Source organism: Rhinopithecus roxellana, chromosome 5 (genome assembly GCF_007565055.1).
Source record: "Rhinopithecus roxellana isolate Shanxi Qingling chromosome 5, ASM756505v1, whole genome shotgun sequence".
NCBI classification, from domain to species: domain Eukaryota; kingdom Metazoa; phylum Chordata; class Mammalia; order Primates; family Cercopithecidae; genus Rhinopithecus; species Rhinopithecus roxellana.
This window is the reverse complement of record NC_044553.1, coordinates 139,544,455-139,568,462: the sequence shown is the minus strand read 5'-3', so window position 1 is coordinate 139,568,462 and position 24,008 is coordinate 139,544,455. Positions and strand designations below refer to the sequence as shown.

Sequence of the window (24,008 nt, the reverse complement as noted above, 5' to 3'; positions counted from 1 at the left end):
CACCTTCTGGTTTTAATGTCAGAATTTATATTATTTTGTAATGGGTATCCTTTGACAATTTATGTTAGCTATAGTTGTTATTAATAGTTTTGTCTTTTAACCCTTAATGCTAGAGATAAAATTGCCTTAGACATCATCATTATAGTACATTTAGAGTATTCTGAATATGGCTCTGCTTTACTTATAGCATTGGGTCTTGTGCTTTCGTAATTTTTACATTATTTATTACTTAACAGCAGCTTTTTGCTTCAACTTTTAAAAACTTCACTTATCATTACCTATAAGGTAGGAGTACTGGCAATGAACTCCCTTAGCTTTTGTTTGTCTGGAAAATTTTTTATTTTTCCCTCATTTCAGAGAAAGCTTTGTTGAGCAAAGCATTCTTGGTTGGCAGATTTCTTTTTTACTTCAGCACTTTGAATATATCATCCCACTCTCTTCAGGCCTACAGAGTTTCTGCTGAGAAATTGATTATAGTTGTATTGGGACCCCTTTGTATGTGATGTATTTCTTATCTCTTGGTGCTCTCATAATTTTTTATTTGTCTTTAATTTTTGATCATTTGATTATGTGTCTTTGTGAACTCCTCTTTGGGTTGAATTTTGTTGGAGACTTCTGCACTTCCTGTACCTGGATGTTGTCATCTTTCCTCAGGTTAGAGAAATTTTCAACTATTATTTTTTTAAAATATGCTTTCTGGCTCCCTTTCTTTCTTCTCCTTCTTGAATTTCTATAATGTGAAGGTTAGGTGTCTTGATGGTACCTCATCCATAAGTCCTGTAGGCTTTCTTCATTCTTTTGCATTCTTTTTTTTTCCTCTTCTGAATGGATAATTTCAAATGTTCTGTCTTTGAGTTCACTCATTCTTTCTTCCATTTAGTCAAGCCTGCTGTTGAAGTGTCCTGTTGCATATTTTTTTTTTTCTGAGACGGAGTCTCATTCTGTAGCCTAGGCTGGAGTGCAGTGGCGTGATCTCTGCTCACTGCAACCTCCGCCTCCTGGGTCCTGGTTCAAGCAGTTCTCCTGCTTCAGCCACCCAAGTAGCTGGGATTACAGGAAGACGCCACCATGCCTAGCTAATTTTTGTATTTTTTTTTTTTTTTTTTTTTGAGACCGAGTCTCGCTTTGTCGCCCAGGCTGGAGTGCAGTGGCGCGATCTCGGCTCACTGCAATTTCTGCCTCCCGGGTTCACGCCATTCTCCTGCCTCAGCCTCTGGAGTGGCTGGGACTACAGGCGCCCGACACCAAGCCCGGCTAATTTTTTGTATTTTTTTTTACTAGAGACGGGGTTTCACCGTGTTAGCCAGGATGGTGTCGATCTCCTGACCTCGTGATCTGCCCGTCTCGGCCTCCCAAAGTGCTGGGATTACAGACTTGAGCCACCGCGCCCGGCCTAATTTTTGTATTTTTATTAGAGACAAGACTTCACCATGTTGGCCAGGCTGGCCTTGACCTAGTGACCTCATGATCTGCCCGCCTCGACCTCCCAAAGTGCTGGGATTACAGGTGTGAGCCACCATGCCCAGCCTCTGTTGCATTTTTCACTTCAGTAACTGTGTTCTTTATCTCTAGGATTTCTATTTTTTGTTGTTGTTTCTATTTCTTTGTCAAAATTCTCATTCATGTATTATTTTCCAAATTTTATTTCATATTTATCTATATATTCTTGTCATTTACTGAACTTTTTAGAGAGGATTATTCTGAATTTTTTGTCTGTCATTTCATAGATCCCCCTTTCTTTTGGGCCCATCATTGGAGCTTTGTTCGTTTCTTCTGGAGGTGTCATGATTTCCTAAGTCTTTGTAATCCTTGTGTTCGTGCATTGAAATCTGTGTATTTGAGGATGCAGCCAACTTTTCTGGCTGTTAAGGCGTTCTTTTGCAGAGGTAGGCCTTCACTGTTTAGTGAATCTGATAGGACAACTGGTAAGGACCCTGGGAAGAACTTGCTTTCAGATACTCTAGATGGCTGGGCTACTGCCTTTGTCTTGCATTTGGATGGGGTAGTTGGCTGGGCTCCGGTATCTGGTGAGACCACTGGCTGACCTCTGCAGTCAGGCTGAGCTGCTGGATGGACCCTGTAGTCACCTCAGATTGGGCCAGGCCACAGGGTGCATTCCCTGGCCAGGTGATACCACTCTTTGAGTTTAGCAGCTAGACAGGGTTGCAGGAGAAGCCCAGAGATCAGGTGGAGCTTCTGATCAGGAAATATAGGACAAGCTGCTTTGTTTTCCTCTGCTTTTCTCAGTGTAAATACATAGTTGAGGTTTGCCTCTTTGCTCTGTGGGGCCTTGGAGTGGGCTCTGAGGCTGGGTTGAGAACTGTTCAAACTCTTAGGTATGGCAGATCAGCTTTGTGGGTGGGCTATGCTGTTAGCTAGTAACTCTGATAGGGAGCCACCACTGGCAAGTACACAGAGCTACCACCAAGGTCTACATGCCTGGTTGCTGTGGGCTCTGCTTTCTTGCTTTGTTTCTACCTGACCCCCGGTGTTTTAGATGAATGGTTTCCTTCTGGACACAGGTCTTGGTGGAGGTTGAAATGACCATGGGCTTCCTGGGAAGTGTTTGAGAATCCTAGGGAAGCTGGGTGTCTGTCTCTGATTCTCTTTTTCCTCTGTAGAAAACGTGGTTCCAAGGAGAATCCACTCTTTGGCCCTGTGCCAACCTGGAGGGAGAGGGAGGAGTGAAGTGATTAAAGTGAGTCTATTTCTCTTACCCTTTCCATGAGGTTTTCATTTCATCCTGTGGACCGTGTAGGTGACTGAGATTTGTTCCAATTTGCGGGGTTTCACCTAGGTGTTCCTGTCTGTGGATAGTTGCTAGTTGAACTCTTTGTCGGGGGTAGTGAAGCGGGGACCTCCCATTCTGTCATCTTGTTAATGTCCTAAATTCAATTTTCTGATATAGAGCTAGAAGACCTTCATTTCCAAACCTTTTCTCTAATCACCTAGGCTTAAGTGTATTTGCTCACCGAAATGTATTTTCATGACTGGTAAGAATTAAAAGAGAACACATGGATGTGACTAGTGTGGAAATAAAACTTTTCCCCATGTTTTCAAATGTTAGACTATTATCCAATAGTTTCCATTTTTTTCCTGTTCTTACTTGAATTTTACTGTCATCTTTTAATTTTTTTTTAATTAATACATGTAGATGTGTGGAGGTGCAGTGGAAGAATGTTCTGTAAGTTTACATATTTCAGAATATTACTCTTCTATACATTCTTTGACCAAAATAACCATATTTTTCTTCCCTATTTATTCACCTCAAAGACTGCAAATATGGTGACTTGGGGAAAGCTTTTCCATGATATTGAAATATATTCTTGTAGTTACTGAACCATCTGTGTGGAGCAAAATCTAAGAAAGAGCAACAGAGTTTAAGATGCTGTGTTCCAAAAGGGCGGTATAAACGAGATATTTTGGAAGCTCTTATAAAACTTGTAGTCTCTAACCAGAGATTGTTGCAAGTCCCTTTCAGAATTGCTAATGTGTTTATACCGAAGAGGAGGTGACAACTGTAATGCTTTTTATTGATTATCTTCTGTGATGTTCTTTTTAGTGTTACGATCCTTCTTTAACAGATGAGGACACCAATGCCCAGAGTCACACTTTAGTCAAGTGCTAAAATTAAGACTGACATCCAGGCTTGTCAGCACTATGCAGCTCTGTCCCTCCTGTGGCTCGGCCCGCGGGAAGGGTCACTCCTCTGTTCCCAATCCTATAGGGCAGAGTTTAAGATGCTGTGTTTTATCAGTTCCAATCAGGTGATTCAAACTAGATATGGAACCACTTAGAATCCAGAGGGCCCATGAACTTGGATGATTTACATCTTTATGGTCTCCAGCTCCTAGGGAGGTTAATGAGATGAGCATGTCCCTCAATTATGGATGTAGACAACAAACCCCAGTAACATTAGCAGTACCTTCCACTTAGTCACCAACAGAAAGCATAGATGCCTCCATAGCACATTATAGTTGTGACAGATATCTTAAGATAGCCTTTATCTTTTACGGTTGCTACTTGGAAATCATGGTAGTTCTTGGCTCTATTATTGGTTGTATTAGTAGTAGTATTAGCCATAATAATGGTAGCATTATTATGGTTGTTATAATGGTAATACTACCATTAATCATAATAGTATTAATATGTTAATAAAGAAGTGCTGATATTGTTATATCAGAAACTCATGAAGTTGGTTTTTAATATTAGATAAGTATTTTAATATATACTTTCTTTTTAAGTTGTATGTATTTGTTCATGTATTTGACACATTGTCTTGAGAAGGCATCCTAGGCTTTAGGAGACTGACAAACGGTCGATAGCGCAAAACAGCCAAGAATCCCTGCTTTGCTTACACCTCTGATGCTTATACAATGAAGCAAAGACTCTGTGGATCTAATGTCTAATGCCAACTATTCCTTTATTCAAGAAATGAGGAACTACTGTGTTCCAGCCACTAGGCTGGAACCTCATACCAGCCAGAGGTCAGGGCAGTATCCAGGCAAGAGATGGTGGCCTGGACTGGGGAACTGGACTAGGTTAGAAAAAAACTGAACAGATTTAAAAGGGATTTAGCATTTTGAATGGACAGAATCTGTATCAAACTCTTTCCCCCATTATCCTTCAAAAATTTGCATCTTTGTGCCTCTACTGCTGCTTTCACCTTAATAACTCCATTTTTGTCCACATGACAAAGACCTACTGATTATATAAGATCAAATTAAAATAATGTTTTCTCTCACACAGTTCTTACTTTGTGCCAAGTACGATCCTAAAGAAAACATTCAAAGTAAGCTATCCCAAGCAGGTTCTCTCATGAGTTTTGCTCCGTGTCACAGTTGCTGTCACCTCTTATTTTAGGAGAGCTCTTGGCATAGATGTTATCTCCGTAACAAACTCTTCAGTCCTCCAGGGCAGTAGTGTTTTCATTTCTGGATTGTCCTCACAGTCTGGTTTCCAGCATAATGCTTGGAATTAGGGAAGTGTCCAGTGAATTTTGTAAAGCTGTATTTCCCATTTTTCCCACATTGTATCAGCATTGTCCCTTGCCTCCCGCCAGGAAAAAAAAAAAAAAAAAAAAAGAGCTTACCTCAAAATACCTTAGTCTCAAGCACTTGAGTCTAGAAAGAGAATTGAGAAAAATGGAAAGTAGTTCCTCCGGTCATAATTCTGAACCTGTTTTACTGAATATTTTAAATGTAGATAGCATTTCAAATAATCATCAGATTCACCCATGAAAGATGGTGTCTCGGCCGGGCGCGGTGGCTCAAGCCTGTAATCCCAGCACTTTGGGAGGCCGAGACGGGCGGATCACGAGGTCAGGAGATCGAGACCATCCTGGCTAACACGGTGAAACCCCGTCTCTACTAAAAAAAAAATACAAAAAAACTAGCTGGGCGAGGTGGCGGCGCCTGTAATCCCAGCTACTCGGGAGGCTGAGGCAGGAGAATGGCGGGAACCCGGGGGGCGGAGCTTGCAGTGAGCTGAGATCCGGCCACTGCACTCCAGCCCGGGCGGCAGAGCGAGACTCCGTCTCAAAAAAAAAAAAAAAAAAAAAAAAAGAAAGATGGTGTCTCTAGCTTTAAGTAGTTTCCCAGATGAGTAATTTAACACCACTGATTTAAATGACATTAGAAATTGCTCACTGAATCTCTTGTGCAAAGTCAGGGCTTCAAAAAGATTTATGAGCTATGCTTTTTAAAGATAAAATGTTAACATGCGCTCAACAAAGTATCAATGGACATTAAGTGGTCAAGCCATGGTAGCTGGTACAGAGTACCCCGGCCAGTGTTTATTATTAATTTATTAACCCCAAAACCTCTGGAAATAAGTCTTCCTTTTTGGTTTTAGAATCATAATGAGTTTTGATTTCTGTAAGCATCTCAGAGCTTTAAAGTTAGAAGAAACTTAAGAGATTATTTAGTCGAATTTCCACATTTTACGGGTAAGAAAGCCAAGGCCTAGAAGTTTTAGGAGCAGAGCCAGGCCTTGTAATTCCTTGCCTCCCACCCATTCTGTGAATTGTTTAAAAACTTAAGAGATTGACTGGGCGCAACTGATTATTTTTCATTTCATTCCTCTCTGAAAGTTTTTTTCTTTTTTCTTCCTCTGAATTAAACAATGGACTGCCTTTCTTAAGGATTCAATTCAGTCATGCAGAAAGTTAAAAGCAGTGGAGCCAATGGAGATGGAGGCCCTCAGAGCCTGGAAAACACTTTTTCTTTCTCTTACAATTTTTTTATTGATGCGTAATGTTTGTATGTATGTATGGGGTATATGTGATATTTTAATACATGCATACAGTGTATAATAATCAAGTTAGGGTATTTAGGGTATCTGTCACCTTTATCATTTCTTTGTGTTGGGAGCATTTCACATATTCTCTCTAGGTATTTTCAAATATACAGTATATTATTGTTAACTGTAGTCATCCTACCAAACAGAACTTGTTCCTTCTATCTAACTGTATGCTTGTAGCCATTAACCACCCTCTCTACATACCCTTTCAAGTCTCTGATAGCTATGATTCTACTCACTACCTCCATGAGATCAACTTTTTCAGCTCCCACAAATGAGTGAGAACTTGCCCGTTTGTCTTTCCGTGCCTATCTTATTTCACTTAACGTAATGACCTCCAGTTCCATCCATGTTGCTGCAAATGTCAGGATTTCCATCTTTTTGGCTGAATAATATTCCATTGTGTATGTATGCCACATTTCCTTTATCTATTCATCCATTGATGGACACTTAGGTTGATTCCATATCTTGGCTATTGTAAATAGTGATACAATAAACATGGGGGTGCTGATACACCTTTGATATACGGATACCCTTTCCTTTGGTTAAATACCCAGTAATGGTATTGCTGGATCATATAGTAGTTTTAGTTTTAGTTTTTTGAGAAATCTCCACACTGTTTTCATTAATGGCTGTACTAATTTACATTCCCACCAGCAGTATTGCCCCTTTCTCACTCTGCTGGCCAGCATTTGTTATCTTTTGTCTTCTTGATAATATCATACTGATGGGGGTAAGATGTCTCATTGTGGCTTTGATTTGCATTTCCCTGATGATTTGTGATATTTAGCATTTTTTTCATATGCCTGTTGGCCATTTGTGTGTCTTCTTTTGAAAAGTGTCTGTTTGATCCTTTGCCCACTTTTTAATGGGAAATTTGGTTTTCTGCATTTAAGTTGTTTGATTTCCATATATATGCTGAATGTTAGTCCCTTTTCAGATGAATAGTTTGAAAATGTTTTTTCCCGTTCAATAGGTTGACGCTTTGCACTATTATTATTTCCTTTAACTGTGCACAAGCTTTTTAGTTTGACATAGTCCCATTTGTCTATTTTTGTTTTTGTTACCTATGCTTTTGAGGTCTTAGCTATAAAATCTTTGCCTAGACCAATGCCCTGGAGTGTTTCTGCTACTTTTTTCTAGTCATTTTGTAGTTTCGGGTGTTAGGTTTAAGTCTAATTTATTTTGAGTTGATGTTTGTGTATGGATAGAGATAGGGATCTAGTTTCATTCTTCTGCATGTAGATATCCACTTTTCACAGCACAATTTATTGAAGAAGGTGTCCTTTCCCCAATGTATGTTCTTAACACCTTTGTTGAAAATCAGCTGGCTGTAAATATATGGATTTATTTCTTGGCTCTTTCCATTGGCCTTATGGGTCTGTTTTTATACCATTACCATGCTGTTTAGTTACTATAACTTTGAAGAATATTTTGAATTTAAGGTAGTATGATACCTTCAGATGATTCTTTTTGCTCAGTATCACTTTGGATATTAGAGCTCCTGTGTGGATTCATATGAATTTTAGGATTGTTTTTTCTATTTTTGAGAAGAATGTCATTGGTGTTTTGATAGGAATTACATTGACTCTATAGATTACTTTGGGCAGTATGGTCATTTTAACAATATTAGTTATTCTCATCCATAGGCATGGGATGTCTTTCGAGTTTTTTGGTGTCCTCTTCAATTTCTTTAATCAATGGTTTGTAGTTTTCCTTGTAGAAGTCTTTCACCTCTTTGGTTACGTTTATTCCTGGGATTAATTTTGTAGTTATTGTAAATAGGATTGCTTTATTTCTTTCTCAGCTAGTTCATTATTGGTGTGTAGAAATGCTACTGATTTTTGTGTGTTGATTTGGTATCCTGCCAATTTGCCCAATTTATTAGTTTTCAGAGTTTTTCAGTGGAGTTTTTAAGTTTTTCTATGTAAGATCATATCATCTGTAAAGAGGAACAATTTATTTCCTCTTTTCAAATTTGGATGCTTTTTATGTCTTTCTCTTGCCTGATCCCTCTGGCTAGGACTTCCAGTACTATGATGAATAGGATTGGTGAAAGTGGACATTTTTGTCTTGTTCCCAGTTCTTACAGGAAAGGCTTTCTGCTTTTCTTCATTCTTAGCTGTGGGTTTGTCACATATGGCCTTTATTATGTTGAGAGCTGTTCATACTATGCCATATTTGTTGAGAGTTTTTATTGTAAAGGAATATTGAATTTTACCAAATGCTCTTTCTTTACCTATTGAGATGATTTTATGTTTTTTTCCTTCATTCTGTGGATGTGATGTGTCAGCTTTGTTGATTTGCACATGTTGAACCGTCCTTGAATCCCTGGGATTACTCTTACTTTATTATCTTTTTTTTTTTTTTGTAAGAGACAGGGTCCCACTCTGTTGTTGCAATGGCATGATCATAGCTTACTACAGTTTCAAACTCCTGGGTTCAAGCAATCCTCCTGCCTCAGCCTCCAAAGTAGCTGGAACTACAGGCATGTGCCACCATGCCCAGGATGTTTTCATATTTTATAGAGATGGGAGGGTCTCACTTTTTTTAGTGTTTTTGGATTCAGTTTGCTAGTTTTTTGTTGAGGATCTTTGCATCTATGTTCATCAGGGATACTGGCCTGTAGTGTGTGTGTGTGTGTGTGTGTGTGTGTGTGTGTGTGTGTGTGTATTTGTTTTACAGTCTTCTTGTCCAGTTTGGTATCAGGGTAATGCTGGCCTTATAAAATGAGTTAGGAAGAATTCTCGACTCTTCAATTTTTTGTAATAGTTTGAGAAGAATTGACGTTAATTCTTCTTTATAAGTTTGGTAGAATTCAGTGTAAAGCCATCTGGCCCTGGGCTTTTCTTTGTTAAAAGACTTCTTGTTGCTGATTCAATTTCATTACTTGTTATTGGTCTATTCAGATTTTCTATTTCTTCCTTGTTCATTATTGGTAGGTTTTATGTGTGTCCAGGAATTTATCTATTTCTTCTAGGTTTTCCAATTTGTTTACATATAGATGTTCATAATAATCTCTGATGATCCTCTTTATTTGTGTGTTATTGGTTTTAACGTATCCTTTTTTGTTTCAGATTTTGTTTATTGGGGACTTCTTTCCCTTGGTTAATCTAGCTAAAGGTTTATCAATTTTCTTTATCTTTTCAAAAAGCGAGTTTTGTTTTGTTGATTCTTTGTTTTTGTTTGTTTGTTTGTTTTATTTTTTGGTTCTATTTTGTTTAGCTATGCTCTAAACTTTTCTTATTTCTTTCCTTCACCCAATTTTGAGTTCGGTTTGTTCTTGTTTTTCTAGTTCCTTGAGATGCATTGTTAAGTTGTTTATTTGAAATCTTCTAATTTTCTGATGTATATGTTTATTGTTTCCCCCTTAGCACTGCTTTTAGCCCATAGGTTTTAGTGTGTTGTGTTTCCATTTCAATTTGTTTCAACAAATGTTTTCACTTCTTAAATTTCTTATTGACCCCATGGTTGTTTAGGAGCATGTCTAATTTCCATGTATTTGCTTTGTTTCCAGTGTTTCTCTTATTATTAATTTCTAGTTTCATTCCACTTTAGTCTGAGAAGATACTCAATATTATTTTAATTTTTAAAAATGTGTTGAACTTATTTTGTGGTCTAATATATGGCCTGTCCTGGAGAATGTTACATGTGCTGATGAGAATAATTTGTATTCTGCAGCTGTTAGATAAATGTTCTGTAAATATATGTTAGGTTCACTTGGTCTGAAGTGCAATTTAAATCCACTTCTTTTTTTCTTAACAACAAATTTGACACTGTAATGAGATGTGGCTGTAGAAAGTCTCTTGCCTCCCTTGTGGTGCCTGCATCCTAATGTCCAAGCTAATGTGTTTTAGATCATACATCTTTTTCTCTGGTCCCAAAGTCCTTTGGGGAAAGGCCTGGGTCTTTGTAATTCCTTGAGGTCTCTTTTATAGTGACCTGTAGCCCATCTTCTCATTGAAGTTGTGCTGACGTTCTTCTTTACATTAGAGATCCATTTGCACCCACCTCACTGCCTCAGGGGTACCTCTTCCTTGTACTCTCAGATTACTCAAGTTCTGGAAAAAAAGCTCCTCTTTGATGTGATACTAAGATAAGTTTTCCCAAAAAATGAGAGTTGATTTTTCATATTTGCTTCAAAGGAGAGAATGACTTCACAACTTTACATTGGGTCAAAGGGACGAAACATCATAAAAAGTTCTGGAGACCGAGCTACTGGAAAAGAGCAGCTTTCTTTGATAAAATTTACTGCTGCTGAACACATCTGCCATGAGACTCAAGAACAAATCACATCACCACTTTGTGATGCATCGGGAAACTCAGACAAGTGTTGCAAACAGGGCTATCAACAAGATGTCAGCCCTTTCCAGTGGCAGTACCAAGGATGCTCATTGGTCTTTTCTTCTGTGAAATTGATAGTTGACTTTTCCTTAGGCTTGTGTGGATTCCTAAATGTATTAGTCTCCTAGGGCTGCCATAACAAAGTACCACAAACTAAGTGGCTTAAACAACAGATTTTTTTTTTTTTTTTTTTTGGAGATAAAGTCTGGCTCTGTTTCCCAGGCTAGAGTGCAGGAGCACAATCTTGGTTCACTGCAACCTCTCTGCCTTGTGGGCTCAAACCATCCTCCCATCTCAGCCTCCCATGTAGCTGGGGACTACAGGGATGTGCCACCATGCTCGGCTAATTTTTGTGCATTTTTTGTAAAAAACAGGATTTCACCATGTTACCCAGGAGGGTTTCACTATGTTACCCAGGCTGGTCTCGAACTCCTGGGCCCAAGCCATCCTCCTACCTCAGGTTCCCAAAGTGCTAGGATTACAGAAATGTATTTTATCACAATTCTGTGCCTGGAAGTTTCCCGCTCCTTGGCTGGGAGATGGCCAGTTTTCTCCCTGTATCTTCATGTGGTCTCCCCTTTGTGGTGCCTGTATCCTAAAGTCCTCTTCTTGTAAAGACAGTCATATTGGATTAGGGCCCACCACAATGACTTCATTTCATCTTAAATACCTCTGTATGATACAGTCACAATTCTAAGGTACCAGGGCCAGGAATTCAACATGTATTGTGTGGGACACAATTCAGCCCATAATACTATGTAACTACAATTCAGAAGTTTCCTCCCAACCCTGCCCAAGATAACCAATTTGATACCGTAAGCCCAACCTATGTAGTATTTCTGGAGCCATTATATGCATTGCCACAAGCTATAGGAGCTGGATTTTGGATCCAACATTTATAGCTTACTTCCCACAGATGTAATAAGGAGGAAAGAGTTGTTTATGCTTAATCAGCCTTTTCACTTGCTTACCTACAGAATGACTTGGTGGTTTACCAAGGGGTTAGTTTATCCCACTGCTCTCATTGGCTTACATGCCAGTTCAAAAGTCAATACTACATTAGTTCGTAAAAGAAAAACTGCAAAGAAATGATCTGAAAAACATCATTTAATCCCAATAATCAGCTGTGTGGATTAAACGATAATGTCTGTTGACTTGGCAAAGTTAAAATGCTTGAAAATATCTAGTATTGAGAGTGGAGAATTGGGAATTTGCATGTGAGAATTGTGGGAAGACCTTTCTGAAGGGCATTCTTGGAGTCAGTGTCAGTTTAAACGTCATATTCTTTAACTATTAGTTTATCCCAAGGAAATAATTAGACATGTGGCTGTGTGTACAGTACTGCAGTGTTTATATTAGCAAAAACAAAGCCCAGATATCTAACCAAATATCAAATAACATATGTTACATACATACAGTGGAATACTACGCAGTCATGGAAAGTAGCCCAATTACATTGTTGATTGAAAAGGTAGGTTACAGAGTAGAATGTGTAATCATTTTGCTGTATGGGCCTCTATTTAATTTTGCTATGTTAGTGTGTGTGTATATGTATATTTCTAAATATCTAGGAAAAAGCTTGATAGGGTATATCCCAAACTGCTAATAGTGGTTATCTAGAGGATATAGGACTTTTATTCCTTACTGCATTTATTTCTATAATTTGAATTATGTATAATAAGTATACATTACTGTAAAAATCAGAAAAAGATAGAATGAAAATATTTCTATTTAGAAATAAAATTAAATATATTACTGGGACTATTTTTACATTTCTTTTATGATAGATATGTTTAGAGGCTGGCCTATTTGCTCAGGGGCTAGGGGCTAGCTTGTTTGCTTTGGGGAAGGCTAGTCTTTCAAATATTTCTGTCTTTTCTGTATGAAAGAGCCATGAGCTAGTGGTTAATTTCTCACCAGCATAATGCTAGTTCCTTATTCTTTACAGGACGTAGGTATAGTATAATGGAAAGCCATAGTGTTCAGAGTTTGACAGACCAGGGTTAAACATTAGCTGTAACACTTCCCTGCTCTGTGATATTAGGCAAATCATTTAACCTCGGTAACCTTTAGTTTCCTCAACTGTAGAATGGAAATAATAATAATAATGATGACAATATTGAACTGCAGTTTTGTTCTGAAGTTTAAGTGAGACCAGGTACATAAAATGCCTGGAATATGACAAGGAGTAGCTTTTATGAGTATAACAATATAATGTACTTTTCAGAATTCCTTATATTTTAAAGCTAAGACTTAGCGAATGGGAAGAAATTATTTTAAAGTTGTGGAAAAACAGCTACATCTAACTAGAAAAAGTTTCATTTGATATCCTTGGCTAGTTTTCATAAATGCGGTTTCTTTCATTCTTTCAGTTCTCATTGACTGAAGGGTGGGCTAACCCGACATGCTTTGTGAAATGCTTGTGTCTATGGCATTTTGCTGCAGAACTGGAATCAGGAAGAAAAGCTTTCGTGAGAAGAGATGGGAGGGAGGGTAGAGTGGGAGAAGGGAGATGCTGCCAGGTTTACTTGTGTGAGTTGCCTCCCCTCTCCTCCTCCCCAGGACTGATTTGTTTGTACAAATTGGTTGCCGTAAGCAACACATTATTAGTTTGATCCAGAATGTATCCCAGGAGACTTACTGCTTTCTCTTTTGCCAAATTATTGTCCTTTACCCACAGAGGATGCTGGGATTGGGGGGTATTTTCCGCTTTGGCATATTTCAATCCAGTTCTCCCCCTTTCCCTCAGTGTCTACTATTTGCAAGGCACTGTGTCATTTCACCACATTTAGAAAGCTACCCATTGTGAGCTGTTAACCTTTATTTTCAACGTATGTGTTTTCTCCTAAACCCTTGGTACTGGTATCTCAGGAAAGAAGATGATATTCCTGGAGGGAGCATGCCCTGCCCTCCCTGGGATGTAGTCCCCACTTATAACAGGATGGCTCTCCTGCCTCACTGACATGGGCATTGCCACTTGACTTGTGTTGGGGCCAGTGGAAAGCAGGTGGAAGTGACATTTCCATGCAGATTTCTCTGTGCTTCCACCACCACTCTTTTTCCTCTGTCAAAACCACTCATGACTGCCTCACAGGTTGCCCCTCAGATCCTGGCTTGGACTGTGTTCTGGTGCTCTCTGACTTCACTTGTCCCCATGCCCCACCTTCTAGACCGTGGTTCATGTACCCAGGAGTCCAGGGTCCTCTACTTAGACAGCCCCTGACTCTCTTCTATGGCCTCTTCCAAGATCTGTGCACCTAAGCGTGGACCATGCTGCTCTTGTGTACCCCTAGACTTATGGGGACCGGGAATAGAGCTCAGATGTCTTGATCAGGAGGGCCCCACACAGCACACAGGGCCTTCACAGTGCAGGCTGGAGCAGTGCAGGGAGCAGGGAAAGGGAAGGGAGCAGACCCCAGGCCAGGGGCTACCTTGCCCTGCACTGTGACATTTCTGTTTGGAGCTCCAAAGAGTCAGAAATCAAGAGTCCATCATGGGATGGGCGCAGTCACTCACTCCTGTAATCCCAGCGCTTTGGGAGGCTGAGGTGGGTGGATCACTTGAGGTCAGGAGCTTAAGACCAGCCTGGCCAACATGGCGAAAGCCCATCTCTACTAAAAATACAAAAATTAGCTGGGCGTGGTTGTGGGTGCCTGCAATCCAAGCTACTCAGGAGGCTAAGGCAGGAGAATCACTTGAACCTGGGAGGCAGAGGTTGCAGTGAGCCGAGAGTTTCACTGCACTGCAGTCTGGGCAATAAGAGTGAAACTCCATCTCAAGGAAAAAAAAAAAAAAACAACTCCATTATGGCTTTCTGGTTTGTTATGAACATAATATTGGTCAAGGAGTATAACACATACTTTAACAGTCTAGCGTGGTTTATACTTTTAAATGCTTAGACATGTATTATGTGAGCCGGCATCAGAACTCCTAGATCAGTACCTGTGAATGCCATGGATGAGTCAGATGCTGTAGACAGGATCTGTTCTTTCAGCCTGAGCCCTGGAATCAAGATGAGGAACAGAGCTGCAACTGACCCTTAATGGGTATAAATGGGAAAAATAAATCTTTGTAATGTTACAACATGAAGATTGTGAGATAATCTGTAACTGTGGCATAATTTAGTTTAGGGTTATGGATTCCAAAAGGAAAAAGTGACATTCATGGAAAACTTCACCTGTTTAAAATATAGTATTGGCAGAACTTTTGTTATAATAGGTGGACTAGCACTATCTAGAAGAGTCTGGAAGGAATCCCAGGAGTTAATTGGAGCTCTGGGTGAGTGGGTATGTGTCCCATACACGCCCCCTTGCTCCCATCGTGCCTTCTCAATTGCTAGTGTTCAAATGCACTTTGAGGCCCTTTTTCCAGCAGTGATGATTTAGGTTAGCAATACATCAGTCTTGCCTTGCTTCCCTTGTGACCTTCCAGAAATAGGATTCGGGGCCAGACTTTTGGAAACAAAACAAAACAAAAACTTATAAAATGAGGAAATATAACGCAAGAAGCATAGCTGATCTTATTTTTAGTTTGCAAAATGTATCCCTTATCTATGAATTTACAATTAAACATATCCACCAAACCCTCTCCCTTCTTGTGTCAACAAGCACCGTCCTAGTGAATGCTTTTCAGGTCATATAAAGTAGAAGGGAGTTGCTGGAACTAAGAGTGAGGTCCTTCTGACTTGGAACAAAAGTCATCTGGTGCTCACTGGAAGTGAAACTGTGAACTTGGCCTGAGGATATGATACAGACATTTGTAATAGCAGTTATGATCATTATCTTGTATGTGAAAAGTACATCTGTTTTCAAAAAGCTTTCACATACATGATTTTATTCATCCTTTATTACAGCCTGTAAGGTAAGCAGAAAAATGCCCTTCCTTTTTACAGAGGATGAGACTAAGACTTATTAAGTTTCAATGATTTGCCCACTGTTCTACTGGTATTAATATTAGTATTCAGAATATTAATATACCAATTATTAATATATTAACATGTATTATGTAAAATATTCCATTAGTGATTAATATGTTATATAATATTCTATATATTATATGTTGATATATATTAATAGTATGTAGATTATTTATATAATGTCCTTGTCCAGGAGGCTAACTGCTGTAAAAAACCAAGATTTCAGTGACTCAGTATAGTTCATTTTTCATTCAAGCCACTGTTAGTGCGAGTTGGTGTCCGTGTGCCGTGCTCCAGAGTTCAGGAACCCAGGCTAATGTATGTCCTCAGAGTCATCTAGGTGGTGGGGGGTACATGGAAGTGCACAATCTATTGGCCAGGACTCAGGGCCTGGCCACAGCTTACTGCCAGCGGGGCTGGAAAATGTGGTCCAGCACTGCGTCCTGAAAGAACACAAATATTCACAAGACATCTGTGTCCCAAAAACTAAGGAAATCTTTAATGCTCATCTCCCCTGATTTTACGGGCCCTATTTAAGATCTATAGAGCCATTGTGTTTTTCTCCCGCTTTCAACAGTGGAGTTTGATGAGTTTTGACACATGTACCCACCTGTGAAGTCATCACCATAATCAAGATAATGAACGTATCCACCAACCCCAATAGTTTCTCGTGTGCATTTATAATCACTTCCTCTCTCTCTGTCCCCCACCCCACCGCTAAGCACTCACTACTCTGCTTTCTGTCACTACAAATTAGTTTGCATTTTCAAGAATTTTGTGTACATGGAATCATAGAGTAGGTTCTCTAATTTGCCTGGCTTCTTTTACTCAGCTTATTTTGAGAGTCATCTGTATTGTTATGTGTACTAGTAATCAATTATTTTCTTTTGATGGGTAGTATTCCATCATAGTGTTACAGCGGAATGCTCTGTTTTATTTTACTTTTTAAAAAATCAAATGCAACTTTTTAGTGTTTGAGGAGCACGTAAGTCACTCCTTCTTGATACTTTACCTTACAGTCTGAAAAAAGCTAAAAATTTAGCCTGGCCTTCTTTGGCTCGTACATGATCCTAGTCACAAGAAAAGGAAGATTAGATTGAACAGGAACTATGCTGTTCTTGGCTCTGAACTTTACATTGGGTAGTCTGTTAAAAAATTGCTGGCTACCTGATATCGACCTAGTACTGTACCTCAGGGCGTTGGGAATGTGAAAGAAATAAGATCGTTCTTCCCCACAGTGATGGTTGGAGATCTGCAGTGTCTTTGCTGGTCGCTTACCCCTGAGCTGCCATCCACCTTGTGTGCCAGGTTAATCCCGGAGCAGTACTGTTCTGCCTGTGTCCCTCCTGCATTTACAAACCTTCAATGATTTCCCCTGCCTAAAACCTGACTTTTTTTGAGATGGCGTCTTGCTCTGTCACCCAGGCTGGAGTGCAGTGGCTCAATCTCGGCTCACTGCAAGCTCTGCCTCCTGGGTTCACACCATTCTTCTGCCTCAGCCTGCCGAGTAGCTGGGACTACAGGCGCCCGCCACCACGCCTGGCTAATTTTTTTGTATTTTTGGTAGAGACTGGGTTTCACCGTGTTAGCCAGGATGGTCTTGATCTCCTGACCTCGTGATCCCCCCGCCTCAACCTCCCAGAGTGCTGGGATTACGGGTGTAAGCCACCACACCAGGCCAAACCCTGACTTCTTTAGGCTGATATCCATAACTCACTCTGGGGTTTAACCTTTCCTAGCCTCAGTTTGCCATCTCTTACAATGGGGATGTTTTAAGGTAGCTGTGTTTATTAAATGAAATAAGACCAAGAACCTAGCTAGGTGCCTAGTAGATAATACATTTTCAAAAATTAAGGTTTCTTTTCTTTCTGCCCTTTCTTTCCTCCTGCCCTTTCTTCCCTCCACCTTTCCTGCCTGATTGGCCACCACTTCCCTCTATCAAATGTCATCTTCATCCAAACCAAACTCTTCTTTGCTCCCTGCACACACACTTGGCTTTTCTCCTTTGGGCCTTGGTTTACAGTGTTCCTTTGCTGTGGAACCAAGTTTCTGCTGCATTTCTGTCCAGGTTCAGCTCAATTGCCAGCACCTCTGGGAAGTTTTCCTTGATTCCTTATTATGCCTCCCATTAAGGATCGAAAAAACCAAAGTGTTTCTCTCACTCTTAATCTCAATACAGAATGTTTCATCTCTGGTCACGGAAATATGTGAGGATTGCTTCCTACTAACAGCCAGTTCTCCAGCAGACACCAGTGAAATGCTCTATAATTTAACTCAATTCTGACATCATCTACCAGGACATAGTGTCAGACCCTATAGATTGAGGACTCAGTCCACAGACTATCCCCTACTTAAGATACCAGTTGCTTCAGCTATACATCTGGGATTCTCCTGACTCCCTCTTAAATTTAATTTGCTAGAGCAGCTCGCAGAACTCAGAGAAACACTGTACTTATATTTACTGGTTATTTATTTAAAGGATAACAGCCAGACAGAAGAGACACACAGAGCAAGACATGTGGAAATGTCTTCCACACCCTGACACTCACGTGTGTCCACCTACCTGGAAGCTCCCTGAACCCTGTCCTTTTGGTTTTCTATGGAGGCTTTATCACATAGGCATGATTGATTACATCATTTGCCATTGATTGGTGATCAACACAACCTTCAGCTCCTCTCCCCTTCCTAGGTTGGGGAGGAAGCTGTAAGTTCCAGTCCTTTAATCACATGGTTGGTTCCCCTGGCAACCAGCTCCTATCCTGACATTGTTCAAAAGTCCACCAAGAGTTGCCTCATTAGGACAAAAGATGCTCCTTTCACCCAAGAAATTCCAGGGAACTTAAGATGTCTGTGTCAAGAATCGGGGTCAACAACCAAGTATTAGAACAGAAGATTCTCCTATCACCTGTATCTACAAGAGATTTAGGAGTTCTGTCTTAGGAACCTGGGGTAGAAACCAAACATATTTTTCTTTTTCTTTTTATCTTCTTTTTTTAAATCTTATTTTCTTTTTTTATTTATGCTGGAGTCTCACCATATTGCCCAGGCTGTTCTTGAACTCCTAGGCTCAAGTGATCCTCTCACCTCAGCCTCCCTAATAGCTGGGATTGCAGGCACATACCACTGTACCTAATTTATATTTCCTATTATATCATAATGTGACACCCCCATACATAAAACAACTCCACAAAGTAGGACTGACTTCTTTGCTATCTCAGCAGCTGCACTATGTCAGTCACCACTTCCTGCATTCTCATGTTCATACTTTCTGTTGTCTTAGGCTTTTTCTCTTGCTATTCCCTCTGTCTGGAAGGTCATTCTTCAAGATCTTCATACGGCTCACTCCCTCACTCCGTTCATGTCTCTGCTCAATTGTCACCTCCTCCTATAGGTCTTCCGCAACCATCCCATGAGTAAAATAGGGTCTCCTGTGCCCTCTTTCTTCTCTACTTCTTTACTCTCCTTTGTCTTTCTCCATTGCAGTTAACCCCACTTGAAATGATTTGTCTGATTTGGATTGTCCTTTGTGCCCACATGAACTCGATGTGCACAGGGACTTTCTGTTGTCCTTGGCATATCACCGGTGCCTGGCATAGAGTAGATGCTCAATAACTATCTGCTGAACGGGTGAATTTACTACCACATTACACTGTAATCTGTATGAGATGTGCCCAGAGGGTAAGAGCGATATCAATGTCTGATTCATTATTAGATCACTTCCCACATGTTACCCATAATAGTATACAGTAAATATTTGATTGAAACACAAAGGTCAATACTGAGGAGCACATTTCCCAGGGTCCATGTGACTTGACCTCTGTTTTAATCTGAGGTTGCTGAGCACCCACCATTTGCCAGGCACTGCCAGACACTTTCGTATACATTGTTTTCTCTAAAGCTCACAGTGATTTTCACATCCTCAAATTTATTATTACAGTTAGAACCTTGGGACTAAGACTAAGAACCTTGGAAAAGTTCTGCAACTTCCCCAACAGCTACCTCCTTTCCTGTCACTGCTGTAGCTCCCACCCTCTTCTCTACCCATGGTCATCCTCATCCCTGCTCCTGCTGATCACTCATCTGAGGTTAAAGCCTCTCTGCCCAGCGTCTTTGCCTTTCATTCATTCACCCACTAATTCATTCACTCACTCAATCCTGAGCCATCTTGTATCCTTCAAATCCTTGTTGATGGTGAGGAGATAGTCCTACCTTTTCTACCTGTATGTTGTGCTCCATATAATTCCTTAAAGTCGCCTGACTTCCCTTCTTCTCCCTGTGGCCCTAATTCCCTCAACCTTGGAAGGACTGGCATAGTCTCCTTTCCCCATGGTGACTTTCATGCCGTGTTGAGCTGTCATCGTTCCACATTTTTCCACAGACCAGCAGGGTCCACTTCTACCACCCTCCATGCAGGTCACGTGCATTACATTGCTGACTTTGGCCCTTCACTTAAGTATTTTCCAAATCCACCTTCCCCTTGGTGATATTTCTGGTACTCCTGAGTTATGGTATAGTGGAGTAAGCACTGGAGTAGGAGTCAGAAGAGCTCACTAGGAGTCCTCACTCTCCCACTTAGCAGCCGTAAGACCTGGGAAATCACCCGACCCCACTAAACCTTAGTTTCTTCCTGGAATGTGGTAACAAGGATACCCGCCCTACCTAACCACTTCACAGAGCTTACTGAGGAATGAAATGAGGTATGCAGTGGTAAGTTAACTTAGAAATTATGACTGTTACATAGATGGCAGGTATAATTGGAATTACCCGTTCTTAGCAGCTTTTCTACGGCGTGCTGAATTTTGGATCTCATTTTCACCTGAAATGTCTGTCTTTGTAGTCCCCTGGCTTCACCTGCCTTCTGACTCAGCCTCAACCCCCAGGGCAGTTTTTTCTTAGGCCTTGTACGAATAGCCTTAGAATTCTGATTCATTGACCTTCCGCCACACCCGTTCGGTCATTTCTCAGTCCTGAGTAGCCCCTACCAGACACTCAACCTTTGTGCTGCTGAGCTCTACAAAAAAACAAAAAGTCTTGAATTGTTTTTGTTACCTTTTCAGATACCTCCTCTTAATATTGTGTGTATAGCTGTCTCTCTCTCTCTCTCCCCTTCCTAAATTCTCTCTCTTCTAAATTTGCTCCATTAATTCTTACTCTTAAAATAATTTTTTTTGGTCATGCTTTCACTCATTTTGGTATTTTTGAATGACTTTTCTTCAATTAGGTTTCAAGTCCAAGTGTAGGTTTTGGCAGGACTGACTCCATAGTAAATCCAAGAATATTATTTATTAAACTTACAGAACCCATAGAGATACTCTGAAATCTGGGTCTTCTTTCAGCATCCATCTTTGTCTCTCCCTTCAGCCCTTTCCTCTGTCTCCCTTGTAGGTGCATGCCTTTTCCTGTGGCAGCGTATCTGACAGTCCAGCTATGTCCCCAGAACCAAAAGAAAAATGATGACTCTTGAGAGGTGACACCCTGATATTCTTACCCGGCAGCTTCCTTTCCTGTTGAATGCATCTCTTCAGACCATCCCTGCACATTTCATTAGATGGAAATGACAGGAAGTGTTTGTGGTAGGGAAGGATATACTTGGTCACTTTTGAAAGGGTCATGATTAAGATACATTGAGACTCCTTCTCTCCACCTTTTCTTCTTTCTTCTAGTTCTTTCTCATTTTTTTTTCTTTTCTTGCCATTACCACAAAGTTAGTTCTCAAATAGTGCCTTTGAGACTGTCACTGGCCAGTCTTTATATAAAGAATGGGTCACCGTTTTTAGTGCCAACTCTTATGTTTAAAATTGGTAGGCCAGGTGTGGTGGTTCACACCTGTGATTCCAGCATTTTGGGAGGCTGAAGCAGGCAGATCACTTGAGCCCAGGAGTTTGAGACCAGCCTGGGCAATATGGCAAAACCCTGTCTCTACCCAAAAAACAACAATAATAACAACAACAAGAACATCAAAAAATTAGCCAGGCATGGTGGTATGTGGCTGTAGTCTCAGCTACTTGCGAGGCTGAGGTGGGAGGATTGCTTGAGCCTGGGAGATGCAGGTTGCAGTGAATCGAAATCACACCACTGCACTCCAGCCTGGGTGATGAGACTCTGTCGCTAAATAAATAAAATTGGTAGCAAGTCATTGGTCCAAAGAGCAGCCAGCTCCCTGTTATGGCACCCCAGACTATGATAGGACATTTCTCTTTCCTTGTCTTGCTGTTTTCCAGTCTTCTTTCTGCCCCATTTCTGCCTTAGACTTGCCAGTAGTTTTCTGCTCAGCTTCGCTTGGAGAAGTAACAACAGCCAATGTGCTTCATACCTTACAAAAGGACATGTCCCTCTTTCTTTCCACGTGCCCAGAAAGGGCATTTTGGAGACAGTTGGCTAAGAGGAACTGGAAGGAGAAAGAGAGAAAGATATGAAGAGCTTGCGTGAGGCCTAGAATTCTAGTTCTTTGCCCTCAGAATAATAAAAGGGGCTTGCTGTCAGTGTTTTAGAGGTTCTAGAAGATTGGTCAAGCTTTCCTCTTAATGATTCAAGGCTGGATGATGAACCAAATATGTTACCCACTTCCTTTGTGTTGTAAGTAAGCTCCATTGTATGTGATGGAACTTGAATTGTATCCTAATAGTAAATGAAGCAAAGGGAAAAAGTAGTTGAGGGAGACAAAATGAACAGTCTTTCCACAAATCTAATATTTCACTTCTTTATATGTGCTTCTTGCACCTCACTTCTGGCAGAGAGGAGGTGGGTATTAGATCTGGCCAATTACCAGTGCCCTGGAGGTGGCCCAGTGACTTAGAGAAGGTTGGTTTAATGGAATCTTACCTGGCCTTTCAGCATCAGAATCACTTCTGGCCTTACTACCATGCTTGAACCTGACATTCATTCTCACTGGGTTTGCTTAAGAGTAGGGCAAGCTGCAGGTGCTGTGTAGCTGCAGGGATGAGCCTCTTGACTTTAGAGCAGAAACCTTGGTAAGGACATGTATTTAACCACCTGCATCTAAGAAGAAATAGAGGCGGTTTCAGAACAGGTGTACAAATCTAAATGTTTTCTTTAGAAATCTGAATGCCACCTGTCATGACAAGCTCATCTCCCTTCTGCTTCTTAAATGGCACACTAACTTCCTGACACAAATGAAAAATATAACTATAGAACTGTTCAAAACTAGAAAATCATGTTGATACCAAGTAGCTTAATATAATGGAATATGAACTCGGCGTCACCAGGGACATGATGGGGTAACTTGCCAATATCCCAAGTGAAGCTCAAGTTCTTGTACCATAGTGGCTGCCTCTCGTCTTGAAGGACTTGCTCTCTAGAGAGGAAGCTCATTCCATGTTCATGCAATGTTACGGTTAACAACGAGTCCTGTGGCAACATACTGCCTGATTGGAATACTGGCTTCCCTACTTACTAGCCGTTTGAGTCAGTACAAAACACTTAACTTTTCCAAGCTTTGTTTTCTTCATCAGCAAAATTAGAGCCATAACAGTAATGATTTCATAGGGTTGTTGAAAAGATTGAATGAAAAAAAAAATGTATTTAAAGCTCTTAGAGTAGACTCCCTGGCTGTCTGAGGATAGACTGCCATCACGAATGACATAGTAACTTATCTGAACTAGAAAGTTCATGACCAACCGATGACTTCGGAGGAAACAAATGATCATTGATGTCCTTCACCCCAGGAAGGCAACAGTACTGTACCTGAGACAGAAATTCAGGAAAAACTAGCCAAAATGTACAAGACCATACTGGATGTCATCTTTGTACCTGGATTCAGAACTCATTTTGATGATGGCAAGACAACTGGCTTTGGCATGATTTATGATTTCTTGGATTGTGCAAAGAAATATGAATCCAAACATGGACTTGCAAGACATGTTCTGTATGAGAAGAAAAAGACCTCAAGAAAGCAACGAGAGGAACACAAGAACAGAATGAGGAAAGTCAGGGGGACTGCAAAGGCCAATGTTGGTGTAGCCAAAAAGAAATGAAGTGTCTAGCAGTGAGCTGGAGATTGGATCACAGCTGAAGGGGTAAAGGCATTGCAGTGATGTTATCTGTGGCTACTGTGGATTTTTCACAGGAAGATTAATAAACTAAAAACTTTCATGTGGGGAAAAAAGCTCTTAAAATAATGACTGATATAATAAATATGCTTAATGGATAGATGTCAGCTCTTCCAACAATTTATTATTATTGTAATTATTATAGTTATTATGACAGTGTCTTGAATCCATAAAGAACAAATCTAACCTTTTTTTTCATATGGCAACTTCTTCCCTGTTTGAAAAGTGCGAAAGTCCTCAGTCCCACGAAGTCTGCTTGTCAATGTAATTCTACGGAAATGGCAAAAAGTTGTAGATGACAGTAATTTCAAGGCACTGAGGTAGGTTTAGTATACTCAAGCCCATGTGGGGAACATACGGTAAGATATTTTTAATATCTG

At 40.4% G+C, this 24,008-nt stretch overlaps 1 protein-coding gene and 1 pseudogene across 11 annotated transcripts in view; both read left to right on the top strand.

Annotated features, from left to right (window-relative positions):
* The window catches only part of STON2 (stonin 2), a 177,567-nt gene that overhangs the window by 79,336 nt on the left and 74,223 nt on the right, over window positions 1-24,008 (top strand). The window lies entirely within an intron of this gene.
* On the top strand, window positions 10,452-23,553 carry LOC104663336 (annotated as a pseudogene).